The sequence below is a fragment of the Rhagoletis pomonella genome, unplaced genomic scaffold, assembly GCF_013731165.1.
Source record: "Rhagoletis pomonella isolate Grant_MI unplaced genomic scaffold, Rhpom_1.0 Rhpom_scaffold_00006, whole genome shotgun sequence".
In the NCBI taxonomy this organism is placed as follows: Eukaryota; Metazoa; Arthropoda; class Insecta; order Diptera; family Tephritidae; genus Rhagoletis; species Rhagoletis pomonella.
In genome coordinates, this window is record NW_023458560.1 from 45,555,226 (window position 1) to 45,566,150 (window position 10,925).

The following is a 10,925-nucleotide window of genomic DNA, read 5'->3' on the forward strand; positions in this document are numbered from 1 at the left end:
TTCTCTATTTATATATTTAACTCTGGATGTTCTGCAAGTGGGCCTTAAAGTTTGATTTCTTCCTGTTTTCATCAAACAAACAAAAAACCTGGAACTATTAATTAATTTCTCAGAAACTGTCCGGGCTATCGAAAAGCGATGTACATATATATGGTTTATGGAGAAGTTTATTTGCTTTCATTTTCCGTATCTCGTATTACGATTATTCAATTGGTTTGTTAGATATGAAGATTAAGTGGAACCACTCTTTCTTTTAAGCTTAATAACGGTAAGTTGAAAATATCTCGAAAACGTATCCATAAAGAAAAAAATTAACTCGATTTTCGGAATCAGCGAGAGATTCTACATTCAAATTGGATAGTGGCGTCTGAAGAACAAAAACAAAATTAAAATTTGTGATCCAGTGTAATAAACAAAAACTACATACATAAACAATTTTGGTTTCGATTGCAAAAAACTGTAAGTTTTTAGTCCATTTTTTGGCTTCAGGTCCAGGGGGATGGGATTTTTCCACTAGAGATGTCTTTTTATTTCTGCGTACCTGCGTATTCACCGAAAAAATTCAGATGTTTGCAATTTTAATATATGTATACTTGCGTTGCAGATCTCACGATATTCACGATTTCCAGGTTTTTTTTTACAGGAAAGCGATCCAGGTGCCAAAAAACCTGTAAGTCCAAGTAAGTAACTTGCACTCTCTCTCAGTCAGAAGTTGCAGGATTTAGCCCGAAGTTTTTCTTACTGCAAGTTCATGAAAAGTGTGCATTTGTAAACAAAAACAGAACGCGGCGAAAGCAAAGAACCTTACATTTGTTAAAAAATTTAAGTAGTTACAGGAAAAGTGGTTTTTCGCGTTCCAGGTGACTTTTACTGTTTCGTTCTCGCTCCTCTCTTTCAAGAGAGTAATTTTGTTATTTGACAGTTATACAAGTTTTTACACGAAGTTATCTGGAACATCACTTATGTACATATGTATCTCGTAGGTACTCCATTGTACATACGTAACTACATACATATACATATGTGCATGTTTATCACACAGTTATACAGTGCGTATGAGTGATCTTGCATTGCTCACTCTTATGGCTATGGTGACCATCCGTACTGTATTATACGGATTTCGTCAACTGTCCTGGTAATTTATTTATTTCATGTGGGACTCCAACTGTTCTGTATTTTGGTTGCCTTGACAGCTCATAATAATGGCATGCCTATGAAACACTTTTTATTTTAAAATCTCAACGCTTGTGATGCGAATTGAGGAGCACATATCGTCGCTACCATGTCAAACTATCGAATGTGAATATTGGTACTTTTCAGGAGAGCAAAGAAACTGTTGTAAAAAATTTTGTTGTCATTAGGAAAAACTGTGGGATTCGATACTTTTTTTAAGCCAGTATCTTCTGCTTCTAAGAAGACTAAAAATTCGACGCAAGGTATCGTAAATGAAAAAGCACTTTTGCACATTCGATACTTTGGTTCTGAAGCTATAATTTAGGTCGAAATTAGACGTTAATGACTACTGGTCAAATTTCTAAAAGAATTTTTATTGGTATTTAGCTTTTCAAAGGTTTCTTACAACGCATTTCACGTTAAATATTCGCTGATTTCACTTTTGTCGAAAATTTCGTCTTTAAATTGTCATTTTTTTTTACATTTTACTCTAAAATTTCAAACCTTGCTTACGTATATGGATTCCAAAACCAACTCAAAAATACACACCCGGCTTGGTGTTTTTATCGGATACTATTACCTTTCCAATGTGCCGTGGTGTGCAGGCAATTTTCAAATTCTATGAAGAGAGAAGTAATTCATTAGGCGAAACTACGCAACAACAAATTATTGCTGATTGTATGGGGGATTGTATCTTCAACGTGAGAAACTCCATGATATAGTTGTAATAGTAAAGAGTTATGAAGGATGGAAAGGAAGTGGAACCCTTCAAAGTTACGCTTTGCAATTCAGCTCGTTCCGAATGCTATTCACTGCATTGAGCTTGGTCGAAATCCGAGTCTAAAAATAATCCGTTGTATAACACTCGCTCGTGGTTCAAAATGAGTGGAATATTTTCGTCACGTTTCCCTGCCTCGTAATGTTTGTAACAAATTAAAAAATCCCGGGTACAAATTACAAGGATATGGAAAAATATTATACAAATGTGTGATGTTACAACTGAATACATAATTATGTACTGCTTTTACAAAATATTGAAAAACATATGCCAATTAAAGATGCTGTTTCGGTGTTAATAAATCTAGGATCATTGATCATTTAAGATGTTCTAGCTTTTGTGGAAAATATGGTCAAAATTATTTTTGGTCCCACATTCGGCTGCCATAAATATGGTCACCGTACTTATGGCGTTTTCGTTTCTACCGAAAAATGTTACCTTCTCATTGCCCCCTAATCACAAACACTAAGAACCGAACAATGAAAAGGCAAAATTTTTTCTAGAAACGAAAACACCATTAGTTTAGTATTCAAATTACGAGTAATTACTAATTAGCAATAAGAGTTTACAGGGTGTGCTCAGTTGTTAGCGCTTCTGACTTTGCACATCGATGATGCGGGTTCGATTCCTGCTGAAGCCTAGAAAAAGAGGTCTGATGAGGAGATGTGGTGATCTCCGAAATAGCAGCTATAACTTTTACAGCTTAGACTTTGTTGCTTTTTCCAACAACAATATTGAAATAAATATTAATAAGCCACAATAATATTGCGAGAAATCAAAATTATTAATTTATGTCATTGTCACTGTTGCACTGCATGAAGTCTGGAAATAAGATAGTGACGCTCACAGCTAATTGTTATGCACACACTACATTAGATGACATTTAATAGAACAAGTCAATGACAAGACGATTGATTGCGACGATGTCGCAATGAACATTTATTAACCTTGAATACATATTTACAATTTCAACACTTTTCATTTTCATGCTTCCAATTCCAGAAGCTTGTTGTTGTTAATGTAATATTGTTCCTATTATAGGGCCCGGATTTCTATTCATTTACATATATTGTTTGGTAAGTCAAAGGATCTTAAAGATTAACAAATGTTGCGAATCAAGAGTTTTGTGTTAAGATGACATCGATTTGTTAGTGCATAAATATTCTTACATATTTTGCCTTAAATGCATATATAGGAATATATTTTTGACAAAAAAGCATATTTAATTGCATTTTTATCAAAACGCCATTTGTCTTCATAGAACGGACGAATCACTCCACAATTGCAAGAGCATTTGATGATTCCATGCAACTATTGGGTACTGATTTCGTCGCATTTTGATGTCATTGAGGCAGCGCCATATATCATACATTACATCTACATATGTATATGCTCTATAGGCATTTCTGCATCAAAAAGAAAATTTTTGAAAAATATGTCGCTTACGTTTTTTTTGGCGGTTAGGGTTCGATATGGCGCAATATTCAGCAAAGGCGCTGAAGGTATTTTGCCCAAAGTTACTGCACCTTACATGTTTGGCACGCAATGCACCGAGCGGCCGAAGATGTAAGAGCTTGCTTCAGTGATGTTGATGATTTAATATCGAGTGGGAAAAATATATTTTTAAAATCTGATTGCGCGTTGAAAATATTATTGCCTACATTTTAAGGAATTTCAAACCCTTTTTAAAGATCTAAATGATAGTGATGTTTCTTCAATATTGAAGACGAAAAAAAAAACAATAGCTTCAAATTCGATTGAAGCACAGTTAGTCTATATCAATGCAAACTACAGCTTCTTGTCGGAAGGAAAAGAATCATTGGCTGAACAAGTGCATCTTGTGGAGACTGCTGTTACTACTTTTCAAGGGCAAAAAAATCAAGGAAAAATTGGATACAATTCTACAAAAGGACAAAAAAATAAGGGATTTAAGGAACTTAAGTGAATATCTGGTGTGCTAAGTAGCCAAATGGCCGCAAGTGGCAGCTGTTAAGCAGGGATCACACGACTTGTACATTTGTACAGATTTGTACATTTTGGCAGTTACAGAGTGGTGTCGTCTGGAAATTCTTTTATTGAGCTGAACTCAAAAACACCACTATGTGAATGCCAAAATGTAAAAATTTGTACAAATATACAAATCGTGTGATCCCTACTTAATAGCTATTATCCCAATGAACTAGCTTGATTGAAGTAAATAAAAAAGAAAATAAAAAAGCAAAACAAATGCGAGAAGTGTTTTTGCATATTTTTTTGTTTGCATATTTTTTAGTTTTCAGTGCATATGTATTATTGAGTTTTTAGTGCATAATTTCGATTTTTTAGCGCATAAAAATCCGGGCACTAGTTATCATAGTCATAATTACAGTATTTTCTCTCACAAACGATTTGGTTTGTTTTATATTTCAGTTTTGCACTAGTTTTGTGTAGTTTGTAGTTTAACAGCTGAAAATACTTAAAAGCTGTACTACCTTGGCTATAATCTCAATTGAATTAATGAGCGTGCAATTTTGTTTGAAACTGCTTTAGTGTTTACAAATAAATAATACATAGTGTAACCAGATTTTGTGTTACTAATAACTAACGACGAATTAAGTAAGCAATCAAATTATAAGTCAAATATTGAATGTGTTACATTTCCGTTTATAATTTATGCGCACACGAGTGGATGCATGCAGGCGTATAAAAGTAGGTACTAGACGTATGTACATTTGTACATACATACATGCAAGCGTTTCTGGGCAGGCACGCCTACGTTTGCACATTTTTAGTTATTGATTTATGAGATCATCTTTGGGCAGAAAATAAACTTAGAAACTATGAATAATAGCAAAATATTCAAATTGTTTTTGCCAGCGTTTCTGAGTGTAATAAATAGCTCATATTGATTTAATTTCTTGTTGGCCTAAAGCCCAGATAGATTTGTCGCTAGATATTTTAATTCAATAAAAACAAAGGCTTAGAAGCGATAGATTATCGACCTTTTGGCAGATTTAAAAATACCAATTAGTCTTCATTTAAAATTAGTATGTACTATATATCTATTTAATAAGCTTGCGAGCTAAGGTATAAAATGGAAAAAAATCTAGTAGAACAACATTTTTTGCTTCTCTTTAGCTATGTATGTTTTTTATCTTAGTTCTTGTTTTCGTTTTTCTATTAAAAATTGAATCCTTTAACTCAGCACACTTTCGATTCGATCACCGTACTCAATGCAGATCTCTGCCTAGAAGAGAATAATGACGAACACAAAACAGATAATTTCTTTGCCGCCAATGAAGCTTTAATTGTGCGACGCGGTGATCCATTCCGCCTGCGTATACACTTCAATCGTTCATTCAATCCGACACGCGATGCCATCAGTTTTATATTCACCGTCGCCGATGATCCAAAACCCAGTCCCGGCCATGGCACACTGGTAGGACTGGTGCCACGTGATAGTATCGACTATCTCGGCGATCCACTGGAGTGGGCTGCAGGCATTGAATCACACGAAGACACAGTACTTACGGTGCTCATCAAACCTGCCGTCACTTGCCCCGTAACCGAATGGAAATTAGATATCGATAGGAAATTGCTAACCGATGGTTCGAAAACCTTTTCCATACCCTTGCCAATTTATGTGCTCTTCAATCCGTGGTGCCCGGACGATCAAGTCTACATGGCCGATTATGATAAACGCAAGGAGTATGTTATGCATGACACAACTCTTATCTGGCGTGGTTCATATAATCGCATACGTCCTTCGGTGTGGAAGTTGGGTCAATTCGAGCGTCATGTGCTGGAGTGCTCAATAAAATTACTCGGTACAGTGGGACGCATACCCCCCGCCTATCGCGGTGACCCAGTGCGAGTGGCGCGCGCACTTTCGGCCGCTGTGAATTCGGTGGATGATGATGGCGTAATACTGGGCAATTGGAGCGAGGACTTTTCGGGCGGTACGGGGCCAACCAAATGGATTGGATCAACTGAAATTTTGCAACAGTTCTATAAAACACAGAAGCCTGTGAAATTTGGGCAATGTTGGAATTTCTCAGGTGTACTAACCACAATTGCGCGCACGCTCGGCATACCGTCGCGTATTGTCACTTGCTACTCGGCGGCGCATGACACGCAGGGTTCGCTGACAGTGGATATTTTTATCGATCAAAACAATAAGAAGTTGGATGCGGAGACCACTGATTCCATATGGAACTATCACGTTTGGAATGAGGTGTGGATGCAACGGCCAGATTTAGGTATTGGTCCGTATGGCGGCTATGGCGGTTGGCAAGCAGTGGATGCAACGCCGCAAGAGCCCTCGGATAGCATGTACCGTGTCGGCCCGGCCTCGGTAGTTGCGGTGAAGAATGGCGAAATATTACGTCCTTTCGACTGTGGTTTCGTTTATTCGGAGGTGAATGCCGACAAGGTATACTGGCGTTACAATGGCCCATATCAACCCATGAAGCTACTGCGTAAGGACACCTTGGCAATTGGGCATTTAATCAGCACAAAAGCGGTGCTCAAGTGGGAACGCGATGATATCACCGATACGTACAAGTACGAAGAGAAGACTGATGAGGAACGCAATACGATGTTAAAGGCATTGAAGCAATCTCAGCACGCTTTCAGTCGCTACTACTTGAATGACAGTTTCAATGAGGTGGAGTTTGATATGTCGCTGAAGGATGACATCAAGATCGGCGAGAGTTTCACGGTAATAGTGAAAATCACAAATAAATCCAAGGATAATGTGTATGTGGCCAGCGGGTAGTTAAATTGTGATGCAGTGTTATATACAGGTATCAGCGGAGAGGAGGTTAAGACGATGCCCTTCGAAATAGAATTGAAGCCAGTTTGAAGAATACTTTAGGAAATTGACATCGCAGGTGAGTTAATTTATAAGGCCTTATTTTGAAATGCTAGGATAGGTAGGATAAGCCTTCCTATGTAGCCATAGAAAAAAGAATTTCACCTTAGAATTTTCTGAAAACTTAATTATGATATTCAATATTGTCATTATTATCGACCTAATTATCGTTACCGATGACGTTAACGGCATATTGTTCGTGTGTCGATCTTTTTTTGTAGAAGCGACTTTCATAGTTAGTTGGTTTATGATATATGCCTTTAGATACTTAACCTTGCATTTGCCCTTGGCGACCTAAGATTCTATCTGCTTCCCTAATAAATGCTAAAAGTACCCTGGGTTCCTAAGAATAACGGATTTCACGGTGAATGATTTTCGCTCTAAGTCTATCCACTCGATAATTGTAAATCTCAAAGAAGTCTATTTCAGCCCGTAAAATAGTTCCGGTCCATAGAGACAATTAGCCTTCCCTAACCAGTTCGTTGGCAAGCTAGTTTCCATATATCCTGCAGTGGCCCGGTAAACAGCATAGTATTACCATTGTTCTAGCTGGAAAAAAATGAAGAGTTTGCAGCTGATCATTCTACAGGATGGGGCCCTGATAGCCGCTTGGCTGTCTGAAGAGTTAACTGCGCCTTTCATATGTTTTTAAATTTTGTATCTGGCATAGATCGAGATTGCTAGCGCCTCGGTCTGAGAGACTGAGAACCATCTGCCACCGCAATAGAGAGTCTACATAGTACACGGTTGATTAACACCCGCACCTGACTGTCTTGTGCTCCATATTTACCCCGTCTTCTCGGTGTGGAATTTTGACCAAGAATTTTCTGCCTAAACACATTTCCCTTGGCTTGAGGAATAGCGTGAAATATTTGAATTTTTAACTCTCTCGAGGCTGACGCTACTTAAAAAAAAAATATGAAGTTGATCCTATGACCGAAAAGTAGATAAAGACAGACTTTGAAGTTTATTAAAACGTGGTTTGCATAGCAGTTTTTTCTAGTGTTTTGGCCACCAGACGAGAAGGCTTTAGCGAAAATGGGACAGACTATATGGTATAGCCATTCTATTAACATAGAGTTCAGAACCAATGTCCTACCAAAAAGTCGTCCACAGGTTCCCTTGGCTCGGGTGGCTTTAATAAGAGTTTCACCTTAGTGTATTATCCAGCAGAATTCCAAGATATTTTACTTCGTCAGAGTGTTTAAACACTGCCCCTCCAAGGAAGAACAACATTTGGCGGCACACGCCAGCTCTCCAGTTTGATACCACAAGCCGGATGACCGATTTAGGAATAAATAAGACGTATATCTTCATTTTTATCGTTGTACGGAAGGCATGAACAAATATTCGCTCGGCAAAATATAAGGCCGCTCCTCCGGACGAAGATATTTTAGGTCTACATAGCTGTCATTAGGCCCATTAAGCTCTACGGTCCTTCGATCCAACTTTTAAAGGTGAATTCACGTTATTAAGGAGCAAGACGATTGATATACGGGGCTTCGGCTTATTGAAGAAGGGAAAATTGCTGCGTTTTGCTCTGAGAATTAAATTGAACAGCCATATAGGCTACTAATCCTCGAAAGTGCCGTATGAACAATTGGGGCAGTAATGGTTAGGTTAGGTTAAGCTAAGGTGGTTGTCCTAAAAAAGCGAGTACTTGGACCATAAGCATCAGTCCTTTGTGATACAACTAATTAAGAATGGTAACTGATAGGCTTCAGCGGAAAGCAGCGTCTGTCTATAACGAAACGTCAGATGTCAGATCCTGAGCGCTCCTCGGGCTGGTTAGAAAGTTCGAACCAAACTGTTTAGGTCGCACACTCGTAAAAGCTACTTAGCTTAAGGAAGAGTACTGAAATGATCTCACCTAATCGTTCTTTAAGCAGCTGGACCCGAGATATTTACGCTCAGCGCATGAATACCAATCGGATATCGTCCAGTTAGCATATATCCCAGAATTGATATGTAGACCGTCTCCGGTCAAATTTGGGCTAAATCTATCATGAAATTTCAAATGTCCTCGATTTTTTCGAGCGATATCTGAGCTGATACGGGAGCCACCTATCCAAAAGTTGTCCATATGTAGTAAATGATACCCACAGTCTCCCTTTTCTCTCTCTTTTTCCAATCCAAATATAAAAACACAGGTTAAAAATAACACTTTGTTCTTTACCTTTTAGGCCGCTTTCAATATTTCGTGCGCTGCCAATGTGAAAGGTACCGAATATGAATACTACGCACAGGATGACTTCCGAGTATGCAAACCGGATATCAAATTCACATTCTAAGGAAAGATTATTTCCCAGCAAGCAGTGGATATGATTGTACGCTAAACAAATCCGCTACCCATACCACTTAAAAAGGGTTTGTTCTATATTGAAGGACCCGGTATCGAGAAAGCGATGAGATTTAAGGTAAGTGACCAACCGGGGTAATCTAATTGATATCAACTTGATTGCCCGCATTACAGGCTATGCTCAATGCGAGTTGTGTCATGCACATAGCACTACATATTTGTGAGTGTTGCATTTATTTATTATCTCTTTCCAGATCGCTGAGATCCCAGTCGGTGGCACAGCTGCCTCAACGTTCAATTACGTGGTACACTTCTTGCCAAATTCAATTGTAAAGAACTCGATGATGTGGATGGTTATATTCACTATGAAATTGAGCCAAGGCCTGAGGATGTTATCAACAATGGAACACATCGATCGCACAATATCATACGGCGTAGAATCGATGTGATAGCATGAATAGTTTATTGAACAGTTGTTTTATACTTTATGATGAAAGTTATCGGATTTATTTACAAAGTTGAAGTAATCTCTCAATAAAACCGAAAAGATTTTTTATTTATTCAACATTTTAATTTTGATGTGTAAACATCTTAGCTCTCCGTATTGGTAAAATTTGCGTTAACCCAGCAGAAAATTTGTAATAGCTTCAGGCGTGTAGAAATAAGCATTTCTGGCCTAGTTTAGGTCTATTTCAGGCCCCTTTCGGAATCAAATCATTACTATCTATTTAAGCACAATTTCGGAACCTGTTTAGGACTATTTCGGAACTAGTTCTTGACTATTTGAAAAAGGGATTATTTCGAAACCTTTACAGACGTTGTGCGAGATAATTTCGGGACAAGTTCACGATTTTTTCATTCGTTTCGGGACGAGTTCAAGACTATCTCGGTGCCATTTCGGTGCTATTTCAGTACCATTTCGGGACTGGTTTTTGACCATTTGAGACTGGTTCAGGACTATTTAAGGCCTATTTCGATACTAGTTTGGATTCATTTCGGAACTAGTGCAGGCCATTTCGGAACTAGTATAGGACCATTTCGAGATGGTCAGTGACTATTTCAGGACATTTACGAAATAGTTCAGGAACATTTCGGGTGTAGTTTGGAACTGTTTTGGAACTAGTAAGGTAACTCTTCGGGGACTGCTTCGAGATTATTTCGGGACAAGTTCACGGCTTTATTATAACCACTTCAAAACTTCTTAGGGATTATTTCGGGATCATGTCGGGTCCCGAAATGAAATTTCTAACCTAACCTATTTATGTACATTAGGGTGCATCACTTTCCATACAAAAAAATGGGTGCTGTTTTTCCATCGGAGTTTTAAAAAAAATATTAACATTTACGTTAGCTGCACCCATTTGAAAATACCTCCAAAAATCGATTTTTTTTTATAAATAAATGTATGTAGTTTTCTTAAATAATTTTTCTAAAAAATTACTTCAGATCATAGAAAAGATTACTCTTAAAATTTTAATTTTACCAACGGAATCAAAATAACTCGATTTTTGGAGATATTTTCAGATGGGTCCAGCCCACGTAAATCTTAATATTTTTTCGAAATATAATAAGTTTTATGAATCCGGTGTAAAATCCGTTACTTTTTCTGGTGATGCACCCTAATGTACATATGTAACTGAATCGCCTAATGCTTTGTCAAGCCGTACATAGATGTTTACACATCAAATTTTAGGAGTGCCTGGTACTCACGCCTTTTTTATTTTCTAAAACATCATTGAAGATTTTATACATCATTGTGTATTTTTACCGATACCCTAACTATTTATTTAAGTAATTAAGAAAGCAAAAAGCATATTTGTATC

The 10,925-nt window shown here is 37.6% G+C and overlaps 1 pseudogene; it reads left to right on the forward strand.

Moving 5' to 3' along the window:
- The first annotated feature begins 3,423 nt into the window (after positions 1-3,423).
- LOC118741946 lies at positions 3,424-10,325 on the forward strand (annotated as a pseudogene).
- The last annotated feature ends 600 nt before the right edge of the window (positions 10,326-10,925 follow it).